This window comes from Cotesia typhae, unplaced genomic scaffold (assembly GCF_013202065.1).
Source record: "Cotesia typhae breed Kobodo isofemale line unplaced genomic scaffold, CoteBio_Ctyphae scaffold_152, whole genome shotgun sequence".
NCBI lineage: Eukaryota > Metazoa > Arthropoda > Insecta > Hymenoptera > Braconidae > Cotesia > Cotesia typhae.
In genome coordinates, this window is record NW_027423776.1 from 620051 (window position 1) to 639650 (window position 19600).

Sequence of the window (19600 nt, forward strand, 5' to 3'; positions counted from 1 at the left end):
AATCTCAAAGTTTTAATTTGCTCTGCACTTAGGCGAGAATCCGGGCAGTAAGTTTAAATAAAATACCACTAAAAAGCTAAATTTGCGCACTTTACCCTACGGGGGACTGGAGGACGTTAGCTCATTTAAATTACTAAAATTCATTAAATTAAATTCTTTAAAATCCAAATTGTGAAAGTGTAAGTTTTAATGTTAATAAAAATAAATCTCAATTAAAGTGAAATCAGTTTCCAACAAGTCATTTCATAAAATAACAAGCCCGAAATATAAGCAGCCCAAATCCACCCTACTCCATCCGCTGCGAGAACCAACCAAAGGGCCTAATCAAGGAACAGGCACTAACAGCTGCCCTAAAATCACGGATCTGACCATCAATAAAGTTCCCGTAACAGTAAGTACATCTACTCTCAATAAATCCGTGAACAGTCTCAAACGAAGGCGTGGTAAATTCGTACTTCGAAAACGTCCCACATAAATAATTAAAACAACGGAATTAAAACCTCCGTTGTGTATTCTTTAAATTGTTAGTCCAAACCTCCACCGTTTACGCTACCGCTCTAAAAACGCCCTTGGACATAACATAAAGAACACTGGTGGCAGCGGTGGGATTCGAATACAAAATTATTTAACTTCCGTTTGAAAAAAAAAAAAAAATTTTTTTCTAACAATTTTCGTTCGTTATTCAATTTTTTTTGTAAAGTAAAGTAAATTCACTGCGTAAAATAAATTCATAAAGTAAATTCAAGCTATAATTTCGTTCAATCTTGATATAAATTCAACTTAATTGTAGAACGAATTTCGAGTCTTACAAAATTTTCTTTTATATTTCGACATATTTTAAACTTCATAAAATTATATTTTGCAAAATTTCCTTTGTCCGAAATTTTTTTAAAGGTTATAGAACTCAAATAATATCATTTCAAAATCGTTTTCTGACCTAATATACTTTCTTTAGACAATAAATTACCGCAAAAGGAATTCGCTGACGCGTATATGCCAGAGTTGATTAACACCAAACGGAATTTGCAATCGCAACTCCTGTCAGCAAAATTTATTTTAATTCGGTATTGCGAAATAAAGAAATTATTTTTGCTAACTAAGCAATACTAACATTAAACTCTATTTATTTCGAAATTTTGAAAATTTTTTTTTATCCCTTACCTTTACACTACATTTTAAGAGAAGTGTGCTGTGAACCTAGCACCTCATCTGACAAAATTCTCACAGAAGTTTCCTAGTACTAGAAAGGTGCTTTAATTAGCACTTTCTTTTACGAAAGAAGCTCTCACAAAACTCTTGGGAAGGGTGCTTTGAATTTAGCACCTTCTCTAGATTACACACTCACAAGGGTATAAAACAAATTTTATATTTGTATACTTGTAATATTAACCCATATTAATTATAAGAAAACTATAATCCCCTATCATCAATCGATAAAATTATAATTTTACGATCCAAAATTTTTGAACAATTTTACTTTGTTGGGTTAAAATCGATAAAAATTTTTCCGGAATTCGAGAAAAGTTAATGGGAAGGAGTAGACGGTCGGGCTATCGATACCATCTGAAAAAGATACATTCCGATTTCGTTAACGGCAGAATATACCACCGCCCTCTTATCGAAACTAAATATTGGGAAGAGGATACGGAACCCGCGAATAAGGTAGTCGTCAATCAGGCTGGCGGTCCGAAAATCTTAGAAAACGTTAAGGCTATCCCGGAAAAAAAAAAAAAAAAAAAAAATACTAAAATTTAGACAAACTCAAAACCCTATCAATGCTCATCTAAACCCGTCTACACGACATCTAAATCCCCATTGCAAATAGATTTATCCGAAAATCTAAACCTTATCCTTTCTACTTTTAATATCTTTCCGAATTATACATATTAATTTCCCTTAAACTCCTGTTTGACCTCCTTAAACTATTCACCACTATTGAATATTCAGTCGAACACGGGAATTTTTTTATCAGTTAAAATTTTTGTTGTTTGATTAAAGGCATTTAAATCGTCTCTTATTTCAATCGTAAAATTGTTTATATCAACTCTTCCTTGCGAACACTACCGTACTCGCCACTCGGTAACCATACACCCGCGATAACTAATCTTTCTTTCGTGTCATTATACTCTACAGCTGTTGACTTACTTACCTAGTGACCGAATAAAAATACATCGCGATTTAAATTAAATAAAATCGAAATTTTTCTTTTCCTTTTTTTTGAACATTCCCCACATTTTTTTTGAACATTCCACGATTTTTTTGAACAAACCTCCCTTGTAACCCTTCTTTAAATACCTCTCTTACACAGAATAGCTAAATTTAAGACGATTTAATCAAATAAAAATCGTGGAACCATTCGAGGACGAATCCGGAACGTTTTTCGTGCCTTGCTCTAACGATTTCCCGTTTGGAACTATGGAAAGAAGAACCTTCCCGCGTTGATACCTCTATAAACGAGGAAAACCTCAATACCCAAATTCAAACCCTCGCTAAAGAATTACATGATGCGCTCCCGTATTTTAACGGAGAAGGTCCAACCGCGATAAAAGATTTCGAATTATTTGACGGAATAGTAAGAAACTGGTTACCCAGCATTCCAGCTGATAATCAGGGCTTTTTCGCTCGCCGCGTAGCACAAAAACTATATGGACGAGCTAAAAGATTAATAGAACATGCAGAACTAGCTTCTGTTGAAGATATTTTACTAATCCTAGGGCGAAAGTTAAAAAGAGGCGACCCATACACCACGTGGCAGAAAAATCTAGCTGCTGCAGCCCCAAAAGAATCTGAAAATATCGAAGATTTCTATTTTCGGTTAAGCGAAATGGTCCGGCGTATCGAACTTAATGCTCCCGAAGATGATAGGGCTGTAGTAAAACGAACTTTCGAAAAGACAGCAGCCACTACTTTCTATGAATACTTACCAGACTTTTTACGATGCTTATGTAAAATGAGAAGAGCTGAAACACTAAACGACATGTACAAGGCCATTGAAAATGACGCATACAGAAGACCAGACCGTAGACGCGCAATGAGAGACGACGGAGTCATACCAGGCGAATCCCTACCGCCCTCCGTAGAATTTCACAGACGAACCGGACAAGACGGTGACGGACACTATCCACAGATGCCGAGATCTTCTCGTGACTACGATGACCGAGGTAATTATCGCGAATTGCCTCGCACTTTATCATACCACGAATACAGACAAGTCCCAGAAACATTCACTCATAGACTAGTACATCCGACAGACTACTATGAAGACCCATACCCTGACACTTATGAAGAGAATTACTACGGTCCGAATTATCAGAGGGAACAGCAGATTTTAGGCTCCACTTTCGCGTTCGGAACCGAACGAAACCCACAATATACACCGCGAAATCAATATTACTATCAACCTAGAACCTTTCAAAATTTCAATCAAAATCGTTATCACCCTGGAGTAAACGGTCCCACTAAAAGAGCGGTTCGCTTCGAAGACGACGAAGATTCTGAAGAAGCCAAATTACGACATAAAAAGGACCCTTCAGTAGTCTGTAATTGTCCGTTTTGTCCGAAGGGAGAACGTCGAGACGCCTACGACCCTTTAAACGGAATGGGCGCTCGTCAACAGGAGGCAATGGCGAGTATGCCCGTCCCGTCTCCGATCACACCTTCGAGGAACCCCAACAGCTATCATCAGTATCAAAGGGGTCCATATCGGGGGTTCCAAAATCAACACCCCCGCCCAATCATCCAAAACTCCCAGAGGCCGGACCTAGAACACCATCCAGAAACGATCGAAATGATAACCCATCAGAGATCGGAACAACAACCCGATCCGAACAACGTAAAACCACCACTCGTTCAACAGAACCCGCCATTGATGACGGCAGGAGAATTACGAGTCCAGGGAAGGACAAACCAAAATGTCTAACGACCGGAAAAGACCCCTCGGTCCATATACGAAGCCCAGCATTTCGTAATGGAGGGGTAAACGCACTCCTGGACACCGGCTCTGACCTCAACCTACTCTGCATCGAAGAACTATGCAACGAAGTCCTCTGTAACAACGAAAATACAGGAGTAGTAGGAGGCATCGCTACTAGCTCAATGCCCATAATCGGTTCAATAAACTTAAAAGTATTCGGAACAAAAATTACCTTCCATCTCGTATCAGAACCACCCGGAGGTTATAAGGCCATACTCGGAAATGAATTCTTTACTCGAGAACGCGTAACCATCTCGTTTTACTGGAATACCTTAGTAATGAAAAATAAACTAATACAACCCATCCCTATAATTAACCCAAGGAAGTTCCCAGAGCAAAAAGTCCTCGCTCTAGGAATTGGGCCAAAAATATACGTGTCGTGTAACTCACTCCTAGGCAATTATCAACGCTTCCTCATTGATACCGGGGGGGATGTATGCCTCATCAATGCATCCGCTTTAAAACCCGAAATAATTATCGACACCGGAAAAGCTAGGAAATTCCGAGGACTCAGTGATAGCACTTTCGAAACGTTAGGAACGACCACCTTAAAAATCCTCAATATTGATGTAGAATTTCAAGTCTGTTTGGAAGATTTACCATTCCCTGGAGTGGGAATTCTGGGAAACAACTTTTTCGAAGCTGAAAAGGCGGAAATTTCTTATGATAACCAAATCCTAGTTTTATTATCCTGCCCTTCGAAACCGACACCCTTTAGCTTCGAAACAAAGCCTTCTTCCAGCTACACCTTACCACCTCGAATGAGAGTATCAATATCAGTACCAATCCAAGAGTTTGAAAAAGACGAAGGATACCTCCCCCGAATGAACCTTCCAAAAGGGGTACTCGGAGGAGAAGCCGTTGTCAAGGTAAATGACGGGTATGCCATGTGCATGGTCATCAACCTCAATTCAAACCCAGTAGATATCGATATAGGACCTCAAACACTCGAAGAATTCGAATTCGATAACCCTAGTTCAGAGGGGGATGAATCCGACGACTCTTCTATAGAAAACTCCAACCGTGTAATAGACAAACAAGAACGTATTAAGATCTTACTTCAGAAAATACCTGTAGATCACCTAAATCAGGAAGAAAAAGAACAAGTTCAGAATCTCATTAGAAATAATCACGACGTATTTCACCTCCCCGGAGATAAATTAGGTCGTTCCAAGAATTTCACCTGCCGGATAGAAACCACCACCAACGAACCGGTGAGAATAAAACAATATCGATTTCCCCCAGAACATCGGGAAGAAATCGCCAGGCAGGTCGAAAATCTTGAAAAACAAGGAATAATCAGAAAATCTAACTCGCCGTACAACTCACCCTTGTGGATTGTACCAAAAAAATCAAATGACCCCTCTATAAAAAAATATAGAATGGTTATTGACTTTAGGCAATTAAACAAAATCACTAGAGGGGACGCCTATCCTTTACCTCTAATTATCGATATATTAGACCAATTAGGCGACGCTAACTTCTTCAGCGTGTTTGATCTCGCCATGGGTTTCCACCAAATCCCGATGCACCCCGCGGACGCACCAAAAACGGCATTCTCTACTCCAGACGGGCACTGGGAATATCGTTGCATGCCTTTTGGCCTAGAATGCGCTCCATCTATCTTCCAACGAATGATGGATTCCACCTTAAGCGGGTTAAAAGGGACGGAATTATTTATTTATATCGACGATTTAGTTAGCTATGGTAAAACCCTAGAAGAACATGGGGTGAGAGTTCAAAGATTATTCAATAGACTGAGAGAAGCTGGTCTCACCCTCCAACCCGAAAAATGTAAATTTCTCTGCCCTGAAGTAGATTATTTAGGTCACGTAATAACAAAAGAGGGTATAAAACCAGACCCGAAAAAAATTTCATCACTCAAAAACGCGTCGCGACCTAGAAATCATACAGAAGCCAGAAAATTTATGGGACTCGCCAATTATTATTGAAGATTCATACAAAACTTCGCGGAAAGGGCTAAACCTATAACAGATCTCACGCGAAAAACGAAACCTTTCATATGGACTGAAGAAGCGCAAACGGCATTTGACGATATCAAAAATGCCCTCTGCGAAGATTCTTTCCTTAAATACCCAGATTTTAACAAACCTTTCATCCTAGCTGTCCATGCGTCGGACTCGGGAATATCCGGAATTCTCAGTCAAGCGACGACAGTGGGGGACGATCCGGAAAAAGATGGAGAAAAAATAGTCTCTTGCGTTTCAAGGGTATTTCACGACACCGAAACCCGATACACTGACGTAGAAAAACAATGCCTTGCAATAGTTTACGCAATTCAACAATTCCGACCGTATCTACAAAAACATTTTTCTCTAATAACCAGTAGCCCTTGCGTTACCTGGTTAAGGGATAGCGCAACTGTCACCGAAAGACAAGCTAAATGGTGCTCTAAATTAAGTAGATACAAATTTAACGTCATAGTTCGGCATAAGATCACCGAGCAATACGCGGAAGGGCTCTCTTACAACCCGGAAGGGCGTCCAGAATCTCCAGAACTCACAATAGATAATAATACCGAAAATAATCCTCTAGCGTTACCGATTTCTGCTTTAACAAAACCAAAAAGATTAAATAAAAATCTCTCGGATGAAGAGGCGATTCAATGGGTCAAGCGCCCCGGTCGCCCTATCGAATCAAAAAATAGACCACGAGTCAGCAGCGCTCCCGAAGTAAGAGAAACAATTGCCTCTCGACTTAGGAAAAGAGAAATGGGAAAAACACGAGTCCCACCAAAAGTGAATTATCACGAAACCAGCGATCTAGATATAACCTCAGAAGATCCGAAGATTCAAGAAGCCCGAAATATAAGCAGCCCAAATCCACCCTACTCCATCCGCTGCGAGAACCAACCAAAGGGCCTAATCAAGGAACAGGCACTAACAGCTGCCCTAAAATCACGGATCTGACCATCAATAAAGTTCCCGTAACAGTAAGTACATCTACTCTCAATAAATCCGTGAACAGTCTCAAACGAAGGCGTGGTAAATTCGTACTTCGAAAACGTCCCACATAAATAATTAAAACAACGGAATTAAAACCTCCGTTGTGTATTCTTTAAATTGTTAGTCCAAACCTCCACCGTTTATGCTACCGCTCTAAAAACGCCCTTGGACATAACACCGTCACCCACTAAACACTGATGATTTAATTTGTCCAATATGTAAAAAAATTTTCAGCACACCAACAGCACCTTTTTTTTTAACTTTGAATTTTGCTCATCAATTAAAACAAGTACTTGAAAATCTTGAAGTTCAGGAGGCGCTATTCAATAACGATAATCAGGAATGTAATGAAGAGGAAAATGTTATAAGAAATATTACTGATGGACAAACATACAAAAAATTGTCAAATTTGGGACCAATTGAAATTTTGAGTGACAAATATAATTTATCTTACACTTTCAACACAGATGGCTGTCAAGCAGCGAAATCGAGTAAACTGTCAATTTGGACAATCTACGCTTCTATTAACGAATTGCCGGCGAAACTGAAATCAAAACATTTAATCATGACTGGACTTTGGGTAGATAAAGTTGAGCCTGACATGAATTTATTCTTCAAACCTTTCGTTAAAGAAGCAAATGATTTATCAAAGAATGGTTTGCAGTGGAAATTAGGTGAAGAAACTATTACCAGTAAATTTATTCCACTGTGTGCTTGTTTTGATTCGGTTGCTCGGTGCAAAGTTCTGAATATGAAACAGTATAACGGTAAATATGGCTGCACCTTTTGTGAACACCCGACGAAAAGTGTGAACAAGTATCGTAAATTCCCGATGCTAGAGCGTATTCCCCTGACAGATCGGATGAATCGATCAAAAATCAAATGTTATTAGCAAGTGAAAAAGAGTACAGAGAAGATATTAAAGGAGTATGGGGTCCATCACAATTAATGAATTTGAAGTACTTTGATTTAGTTGGCGGAATGTCCCCGGATTATTTACATTCAATTTTACTCGGAACTGTGAAACAACATACAGAGCTATTATTATGTTCATTCGGAAAATCATTCTATGTAGGAAATCCTGATCAATTGATAGCAATTAATGAAACTTTGTTAAAATTTAAACACCCGTCATCAATAACACGATCGCCTCGAGATATAACCGACAGAAAAATGTGGAAAGCTACAGAATGGCGTTCGTGGTTACTTTTTTATTCGTTAATAAGCTTGAAAAAACCACTCCCTCAGCAGTATTTGGATCACTTGGCATTGCTAGTCGAAGCTATAAGAATTCAATTAGAAGAAAAAATTACAAGCCACATGCTGAAAATCGCAGACGATCTTCTGATTCAATATACTCGCAGTTATCAAAAATACTTTGGAGAGGAAAATATGACCTACAATATACACTTGCTTTTACACATGGTAAAAAGTGTGATGAACTTAGGTCCTTTATGGGCTCATAATACGTTTTCCTTCTAAAATGAAAACCACTTCATATTAAAAATGAAGAAGAGTCCAACTCATGTGTGTCTCCAAGTCGCAAGAAAATACTATTTTTAAAAATCTCTTCCGTTATTAACTACGAGATTTCAATTCAGTAATGAATTTAATAAGTTCTGCGAGCAGAACTTGACGGGTAGATTGAAAAATACATTAAAAACTGATAATTGTGTTTTAGTGGGGAAAGGAAAATATTATAAATTAAATGAATTTGAAAAAGAAGCAATTGGTTTTACTCCGAATGAATGTAAATCATACAACAGATTCATTTATGATGGAAACCGTTATACATCTCAAAGCTATCGACTATGTGAAAAAATTAATGACACAATAATAATATTAAATAATGGTACTAACGGAATTATTACTAATATTTGTTCACTTGAGAATATGTCTGGAGAAGATGAAATTGTTATATTTTATCAAGAAATTAAACACACCGGAAAATTCTTCCACTGTACTAAACGCGTAACTGTTCGTCATATTTATGAGTGAAAAATAACTGCAAAATTACAGACTTGTAAACCTACTGCAATAATCCGACCAGGAATTTTACACAAAATACAACAAACATATTACATTATAAATATTCCAAAAGGATGTTATGGAGATTAAAAAATTAAATGAAGGATTAACTGCTATTGTCCAAATGGCTAGATTTGTCTGACTAGAGACCTATTATAACTGATACATAGGTAAAATACTTAATAATAATTTTTTCTAAGATTAAGTTAAGAAAAATTTTATTAACTTTGTAAATATTTCTTATATTCTGAATTTCAGCTTGGATCCAATAATAACAAATTTGGTGAAAGATTTTCACACAAGATTTGAAAAGCTTTCAAAACTTGAACGGGAAACTCAACAATGGAGACGTGAAGCATTTTCTGATAAAAAAAAGCTGCTGCAGTTACTACAACAACAACAACAGCAACAACAAAAAGAACAACAGCAACTACAATAATAAATAAGATTATAAATTTGATAATTTTTATTATTATCATCGATAAAAATGATTATTATTTATATTATAATTATTTTTATTAATCTTATAATTTTTATTATTATCATCGATAAGAATGATTATAATGTATATTATAATTATTATTATTAATTTTATGATTTTTATTGTAGTTGATAAGAATGATTCCCTTGTGGAAATAATTCTCTGAAAAAACTCTTGACAAGTCTTTATAACTCTGAATAAGACTTTTCGAAATTCTTCACATCCCTAACTAAGTGAAGGAAAGACTTAATAAGTCTTCAAAACTCTGCAATACTCTTCAAAAGTCAAATTTTCCCTGCAATTTCGGAATTTCTCAAAGAGTTATTAAGACTTGATAAGACTTGTTCAGTTTTACAGGAAAAGAAGAAAATATTTCTTTTCAAAAAAATTACTTATCAGAATTAAATAAAACTATAAAAAAGAATTAATGCATGTTTTAAAAAAATTTTTTTTTAATAATATTTTCATCATGAAAATACTTTGATGGGCATCGAATCACTCATAGTTGAGCAAGTCAAAACATCAACAGCAAATGAAGTGCACTTGCTGTTGGAAACAGATACTACTCAAAGAGTAAATCCAATCGGTATTTAATTTGGACTATCAAATATTAAAGTCAACTTTCTAGGTAGGAAAGTATTTTCTATCCACACGCTATCTGCTGGAATTAATTGATACCTAACATATTTTAGTTTACGAATTTACAGTTAGAATCTTTGAGTGTTCTTAGTTTTTAATAGGTGGCATGTGGTTAGAAAATTCTTTCCTACCTAGAAAGTTGACTTTAATATTTGATAGTCCAAATTAAATACCGATTGGATTTACTCTTTGAGTAGTATCTGTTTCCAACAGCAAGTGCACTTCATTTGCTGTTGATGTTTTGACTTGCTCAACTATGAGTGATTCGATGCCCATCAAAGTATTTTCGTGATGAAAATATTATTTAAAAAAAATTTTTTTAAAACATGCATTAATTCTTTTTTATAGTTTTATTTAATTCTGATAAGTAATTTTTTTGAAAAGAAATATTTTCTTCTTTTCCTGTAAAACTGAACAAGTCTTATCAAGTCTTAATAACTCTTTGAGAAATTCCGAAATTGCAGGGAAAATTTGACTTTTGAAGAGTATTGCAGAGTTTTGAAGACTTATTAAGTCTTTCCTTTACTTAGTTAGGGATGTGAAGAATTTCGAAAAGTCTTATTCAGAGTTATAAAGACTTTTCAAGAGTTTTTTCAGAGAATTATTTCCACAAGGGTTATTATTCGTATTATTATTATTATTATTATTATTATGAATTTTATAACTTTCATTATTATTGTTATTAAGAATGATGATTATTCATACTATTATTATTAATTTTATAATTTTTATTATTATCATTAATAAGAATGCTAATTATTTATATTATAATTATTATTATGAATTTTATAACTTTAATTATTATCATTATTGAGAATGATTATTATTCATACTATTATTATTAATTTTATAAATTTTATTATTATGATTAATAAGAATGAATATTATTTATATTATTAATTTTATTCATATAATTATTACTGTTATTATTTTTATTTCGATTGTCATTATTCTCGATATTATTATTAATATTAATATCTAAATAATTTATAAAGAAAAACTAACTATTTTTTAATAAAAATATGAAATAAAACTTTTATATAAATCTGAATACAAATTTTTAATTAATTACTCTTCCGTCTTAGCTGTAAAACTCTTTTTAAGTCTTAAGTAGTGTGTCAGGGGGTGTTACTCAGTCGGCAAAACAGATTTGTGGACTCGTGTCCATGCTGAGGGATCTACATTACCGACCGTAGGTTCGTGACAAGTATCATCTGTAGATGTGGACGACCTGTTTTGCCGACAGTAGGTGTTGTTTGCGGTAGATATGTATGGCATTATGGATGAGGTTTTTATCGATGTTATAGGTGGCGCTGGTGGGGAATTCTGCCGCCATCTTACTATCCACCATTTTGAATCCGCCATTTGGCGGCTGCTATCTCATGGCTGCTATCCGCCATTTTGAATCCGACATTTGGTGGCTGCTATCCGCGTTTTGAATTTGAGTTCAACATTTTGAGGTTAAAAAAGCATCCTCAACTATTAACCTGTCTTCGGCTCAGCCATAACAGATCAATAGTTCAGGATTACGCATTTGTAGTATGGTATATCCATGTTCTATATATTTAAAATGAAGTTATGTCAACTACTTGCGAGAAGGATTTCACGCAACGCCATCTGGTGATAGCGTGCATTACTTCTAACCGCGTAGTAGATGACTCATTCTGTTCTAGAATTTTCTAACTGCGCAGTAGATGGCGTCATCAAACCGGTTTTGAGGTAGAGACGTGGGGGTAACTGCGCAGTAGATGACGTCATCAGACAGGCTTGAACCTGTTCAAGGTTGCGTAACTGCGCAGTTTTCTTTGTTCTATTTCTAACTGCGCAGTAGATGACGTCATCAAACCGTTTTTGAGGTAGATGAGTTGGGGTAACTGCGCAGTATCCTCTGGCTATAAAAGCAGCGCGCTCAAGCCGTACTTCACAAAAACGAAGTACATGTCTCCAGTGAAACATCTCTCGTGATTAAACAGTATTCAGTGTTATAAAATATAGTGAAGTTCAGTGTTGTGAAGTACGCGAGTATAGTCCAGTGTACAAAAACTATTGTGTAGTGTACATAACCTTTAAAAGTGTATATAACCTATAAACAGTTACATAACCTTTAAAAGTGTATATAACCTATAAACAGTGTATATAACTTATAAACAGTGACATAACCTTTAAAAGTGTACATAACCTATAAACAGTGTATATAACCTATAAACAGTGTACATAACCTATAATATTGTGTAAGACAGTAGTGATTCTCGTTCCAAAATGACACAACATAACCTCATCGAGGCTCTCAAGAACTTGGTGGACACTATTGCAGTCTCATATGCTGATCTGTTGGGAGAGCAGCTCACTGATGAACATCGTCAAAGGTGTTTACGAGTGTGTGAGGAGACCATTGAATACTTCAACACAATATTACTGGATCCTGGAACAACAATTCAAGTGAGACGAAGTGTTCAAGCGCACATCAACCAACTCAACTGGTTTGCCGATCAGTTCTCCAGACTCGGTAACCTAGTTGTTGGTGGAGATCTTAACCAAGGAGTCAAATGGCGGGACTTGGAAAACGCTTTCGCTGGTAACATCCAGACTGGATGTATTATCAACCAGCATCACAAAGATCCAGCATCATTTCTCCAGGCCTCACGAGACACCATCATTAACTAGGTGCAGAGTGCCTTGAGAGATCTGGCAGGGTTGAAAGTGAATGTGGAATTCTTCTGCACATTCCGGAAACATCAACAAGATATTGAAGAGCGGAAATCTTTTATTACTAAAAGCCGTGAAATTCTCCCTGCCACATCTCTTCAGGATTGGTTTAGTCAACATGTCTACGACAAATTACTTCAAAGAATTGAAGATTTTGAGCATGAGGGTTCCGGATGGAGTCTGCTTGGACCGAACAGCTTGATGCTGACCATGTCACGATTCACACCAACCCAAGTTGGAAACTCTACCTTTGTCAGATTGCCAAAGGATATTGTCAAGAAGAATGCGGTTACGAACATCCAGAACAATGATGAGTTCTGCTTCCTGTGGTGTGTCAACGCTGCCTTGCATCCACCAGTATTGGTTCCAGGCGACCCTACAAGTTACCGTCATTTCAGCGTTAGATTAAACTATGAAGGTATTCAATTTCCAATTAAACTTGATGATGTACCAAAATTTGAAAAAATGAATGACCTTAGCATTAACGTATACGGCATAGATTCAGAATTCACGGGTAAAAAGTCTGAAAAAAGTACTATCATCCCGTTATATTTAAGTAACTTCGAGTCAGAAATACCGACAATTCATTTATTAATGATTAAAAAAGTGTAAATTATACTGATAATTTAGATAATATTGAGTCAGTCTATCACTTTGCATTGATACATAATCTTTCTGGACTAATTAAAAGTCAAATAACTCTAGGTAGACATAAATTGTACTTTTGTGATCGTTGTTTGAATCATTTCAAATTAGAAAAATGTTATTTAGAACACCGAGCAGATTGTTTTAAATCTAACAAAGTCCGCATGGAATTTCCCAGTGAAAAAAATAAAATTTTGAAATTCAAAGATTTTAAGTCCAAAGATACTGTACCGTTTGTAGTTTACGTGGATCTTGAATGCACACTCGAACCCCCAGGAGATGATGAAAAGATAGTTCATAAACATGTTCCACACAGTATTGCTTACTATGTGCATTGCAGCTATGACAACACACTGTCTAGATTCCAATTAAACCCTTCTCCTGATTGCATCAACTGGTTCGTTAAACAATTAGAGTCGTTAGCTCTAGACTTTGAAAAAATTCTAAAGAATCCCATTAAAATGAAACCCCTAACCAGAGAGCAACAAGATAGACACAACCAGGCAACTGAGTGTCACATCTGTGAAAAACCAATCACTTCTACGACAGATAAAGTCTATGATCATTGTCACTTTACCGGTAACTATAGAAACGCAGCTCATAAATCATGTAACGTTAATTATCAAAAATCTACAATTATCCCAATTGTCTTTCATAATTTATCCGGCTACGACTCACACTTCATAATTAAGTCCTTAGCTACAGTATTTGAGGGTGAAATTTCATTATTACCAATCAATAAAGAGCGTTACATTTCTTTCACAAAATCAGTTAAAAATACTTCAGTCTCTTTAAGATTTATTGACTCTTTTAGATTCATGGCCTCCAGTATAGAGAAATTAGCTTCATACCTTGATGACAAAGACAAACAGATTACGCGACTACACTACCCTGACCCTGACAAATTTAAATTAGCAATACGTAAGGGTGTATTCCCGTATGAGTACATTGACAGCATTGACAGACTAGACGAGAGACAATTACCTAACCAGGAATCATTTTATTCAAAATTAACAAACTCAACTATTTCCAATGATGATTATGCTTTTGCTCAAGTAGTTTGGAACCAGTTTAAAATCAACACGCTTGGAGAGTACTCAGACTTGTATTTGAAGACTGACGTACTTCTCTTGGCTGATGTCTTTGAAAACTTTAGACTTAGTTGTTTCAAGACGTACAATCTCGATGCACTTCATTTCTATACTGCTCCCGGTCTATCAAACGCTGCAATGTTAAAGCATACTGAAGTAGAACTTGAACTGCTAACTGATCCTGAGATGCTTCTTTTCATTGAAAAGGGTGTTCGCGGTGGGGTATCGATGTGTGCTAATAGACATGCTGAAGCTAACAACCGGTATATGGGCAAAGATTTTGATTCAAACAACCCCGAAACATACCTGATGTACTACGATGTAAATAATTTGTATGGCGCAGCGATGAGTATGTCTTTACCCAAGGGTAAATTTGAATGGGTTGAAAATGTAGATAATGTAGATCAGTTTTTCAATGATGATGAGAGTGTCGGCTACATCCTTGAAGTGGACCTACACTATCCTGAGAAATTACATGATCTACATAAAAATCTACCGTTATGCCCAGAACATTTTATACCACCTGGCAGCAAACAACAAAAATTAACAACAACTCTGTATGACAAATCTAATTATGTAATACATTATAAGAATTTAAAGCAATGTTTAGATTTAGGTTTAGTTCTTAAGAAAATACATCGAGTCTTGAAATTTGAGCAATCAGACTGGCTCAAATCATATATCGATAAAAATACTGAATGTCGAAAGCTTGCAAAAAATGAGTTCGAAAAGAACTTTTATAAATTGATGAATAACGCAGTTTTCGGAAAGACGATGGAAAATGTAAGAAAATATAAAGATGTATATTTGAGAACGAAGTGGCAAGGTCGATATAATGTATCCGATTTAGTATGTAGACCTAACTTCCTCAGCCTTACAATTTTCGATGAAGACATGGTTATAGTAGAACTTAAAAAAGCTAGAGTCTGCTTCAACAAACCAATATATGTAGGCTTTAGTATATTAGATTTATCCAAGACTTTTATTTATGACTTATTTATGACCACTATAGTTATGTGCTTGAAAATTATGCAAAAACCTCTAAATTATTGTACACCGATACAGACAGTTTAATTTACCAATTCAATGTACCCAACATCTATGAAGACATCAAACGTGATATCTCAAGGTTTGATACTTCCGATTACCTACCTAACAACGTCTTCAACATGCCCCTTGTTAACAAAAAGGTTCTGGGACTCATGAAGGATGAGAACAATGGAAAAATCATGTCCGAGTTCGTGGGTCTCAGAGCCAAATTGTATGCCTTCGAAATCCATGATCCTGAGAAGGAAAAGGATAGGATTAAGAAACGGGCAAAGGGTATCGGAGGATCAGCCTTGAAGACTATCATGATTGATGACTTCAAAAGATGCCTTTTTGAAAATGTGCTGTTAAAGAAAGAGCTGTATATGATAAAAAGCAAAAAAAATCAAGTGCACACAGTAAAACAGGAGAAACTTGCTCTCAGTTGGGCTGATGACAAACGTCAACTCATTGAGGCAAGCACTGATACTGTGCCTTGGGGTTATAAAGGCTCCTTAGATTTTAAGAAAAGAAAACTTGTAGATGATGAAAATAATAATAAGAGACAAAAAGTTTTGTAATAGTAAAAATAATGTAAATATATTTTTAAGGATTTATGTATTAAGGTTTTGTCAATAAAAACAATGTAAATAAAATTTGTGTTTTATATATCTGATTTATTGATCCAACTATTATGTTTAGTATCAAAGCCTAACCATTTAACATAGTATTTATTTCCACGTTTTCTAATTACTTTTTCAACAAGATATACATCTGGATATTTGACTTTGCTGAGTTCTTCGTTGTAAAATCCGCCTTCAATTGGTTGATCCTGATAGTCCACGAGCTTGTACGTCGTTGGATTCGTATTCTGCACCGATTTGATTGTGAAGATTTCTGTTGTCCAGTTTGGCGTGTATCCTTTGTCAAAAACATGCTTGTACTTGCTGATTCGGACTTTGTCTCCAACTTTGAACTTCTGCTTCGATTTGGTTTTCAGTGGTTGATATATATTTTCCAATAGTTGTTTCTTCTGAGCAGCGGTAACATCAACAGGTTTCATTTTGATGGTACTGTGTTTGGTGTTGTTGTAAGTATTCACCAAGTCATCAAGTATATCAGTCCACTTGTAGCTGCCACGAGCTGTAAATTCTCGCCACATTTTATTCTTGAGTGTTCTATTGAAACGTTCACATATGGATGCTTTGAGATTGCTGAATGTTGAGTAAAGATTTATCTTGTGCTGCTTCATCAGATCTTTGAATTCTTTGTTGTAAAACTCTTTACCCTGATCAACATGGAGATTCTTAGGAACACGACCTTGCTGGAGTACAGACTTCATAGCACTAGTGACATCTACACCACTTTTTGATTTAATTGAACTGCCCAGGCATATTTAGAAAATATGTCTATGATTGTAAGCAGATACTTGTATCCTTTATTGACTGTCGCATATGGAATCATCTCAACCAAGTCAGCTTGCCAAGTCTCATCGAGACCTCGGATGTCAACATGACAACGTTTATAGTTCCTGCGAGCTGGTTTGTGAAGCTCTTCAGCTATCACTGTCTTTTTGTCGTTCATTGAGTTTCTCAGTGAGATATTTGATATTATTTTGGTGAGAGGAAAGTACTGCTTTAACTTCCTCAATAGTCGTCTGCAAATTTCCCACAGCAGCTTTCAGTATTACTATTTCAGAGTGTAAATGTGAAATAATCTCTTTCTGTTCACTGTCTATACTTTTATTCAGTTCAGACATTTGTCTCAGTACAAACTGCACTGTCGCCGCATCATGTTCATTTGAAGGATTACCGAGATTGCACAGCCTTTTATTCTCAATGTTATAGTTTCCATCAGAAGTTACATTGAAACCTCTACCAGCTGGCCCTCGTTGACCTAAGTTATTGTCCAGTGGACGTCCAAATATATCGATGCTCATGGTTATGAACACTTTGACTGTCAGCGTGTGAATGATTTAATTTTTCAGAAGCTTTTAATATATAACTCCAGCCTCCCTAAGCTCTTCAATAATTGATATGATTTCATTCGTGTGACCTGGATTTCCAGCAGCTTGAGATGCCATAAGTAGTCGCAAACGATCAACTAGTTCATTTGGATCATCCCAGTAAACATAGTCCATTATCTTTGTTTTCTTGCAATCATATATTTTGGTAACCCTTTACCGAACTTGGTGATAAAATCAGCAATGTATTTATTGAACTTGATTGTTGTATCTTCATAAATAGTACGATTTGGGTCATAATTTTTCCTATGAGCGTTGGTATGTTGAATTATGTCCAAGTACTTTTTCTTATCATCTGGGGTGATGAGTGCATCCTCTGGTGATTTTCTAAATAATAATTCCAACAACCCAGGAGTTATTGGATAATTTTTTTCTTTGACAGTTATTGTATCATTTGCAAATGAAATAGGTGAATCACCCATATGCATTTCACCGCGTTTTCTGCGTACACCATATCTCATATCATTATCTTTATGTTTTTACTTAAACGTTGTAGATAATTAGTGAGAAGAGGATTTCTACGAGCTGGAGTACTTGTTGATGGTGGTGGCTGAGTAATAGCAAGTGCTGTATTCTCAAATGAACTTTCATCATCTGTTATTAAACTGTTGTATACTTCTGGATCATCATATAAAGATTTTTCAACCTCTTGTTTTTCAACCTGTGGTTTTTCTTCTTTTTAATATTTTCCCCTTTCAACTTTGAAGATTCAACTATACTCTGGAGTGGTGTCACAATAGGCTTGAACATTTCCTCCATAGCTTTCTCAGCTGTATCTTTACCCAACTTCAACATCTTGTGCTTCCGTCGGATGGCATCACTGGCTTGAGATATCGGATGCAGAATATCTTTCTGCTTTGATATTTCTTCAGGCTTCATGTTGACAGGTTAACGTCTACAGCATGTATGACTATCACACTCTAAAGTACCTCAATTTATACTAATGAAGCAGTCGAATCCTTTGCGATACCTACCACTGTTCAATTCACTGTCTTTATCTATTACCACAAACCCATATTTATTCCAACATGCCGAGCATAAATCTCTGAATGAGTTGTACGACATGTCTGTATTGACATGATCATTATAAATATGCTTCAGATTCATTTCATCTTGACGGAATAGCACGAGAAAGTTTGCATTATCTCTAATCAGATGCTTCGGTATTCGTGTATAAGTTTGACAGAGATAAAAGCTGTCTACATCCTTGTGTCGACCCATGCAGAAAAAGCCTTGATGTGATCTTGTTTTTCACAAGCAACATCATCAAATATCATCAGGGAGTTAGGTTTAGCATCTTCAGGCTTGATTACAGCTTCATGTTCACTGAATGTGAAGAATCCAATACCATCAATCTGTTTAAGCAGCGTCTCCAGGAACTGATACTTTGGTTGGTTAAGAGACTTTGAGTAAAGATATATATTCTCAAACCTCAAACCGTTTGGATGTACAATAAGAGACAGTAGAGCGTTGGTCTTTCCACAGTTTGATGGTCCGCAAAACACTGCACGGATACTGTTGGGAAGTAATGCACCGTGTCGTTTGAGTTTCACACCGGTCCCTTGAACAATTTGATCAAAATTGATAACTGGCAACTAAGCTCTTGATTTGCTGCCCATGACTGCTGATTAGATTCTGAGCTCAAGGGGTATATATACCAGCTTATATAGATTAGCATGTCAGTCTTTGATGTGACATGTCTGAGAGCAGACGTGGTGAAGGTTTATTCAACAACATAATCAATAAGCTTCCACTTGAACTTCACATACCAGGATATCAGTATTGTGGTCCGGGAACAAAGTTAGCCAAAAGGTTAGCTCGAGGTGATCCAGGCATAAATCCTTTGGACTCTGCGTGTAAGGAACACGATATAGCTTACTCTAAAAATCGTGAAAATTTGGAAGCCCGTCACGAGGCTGATAAAATTCTTGCTGAGAAAGCGTGGCAACGATTTCAAGCGAGGGACGCTACTATTGGTGAAAAAGCTGCTGCTTGGAGTGTGAATAAAATCATGAAGTTGAA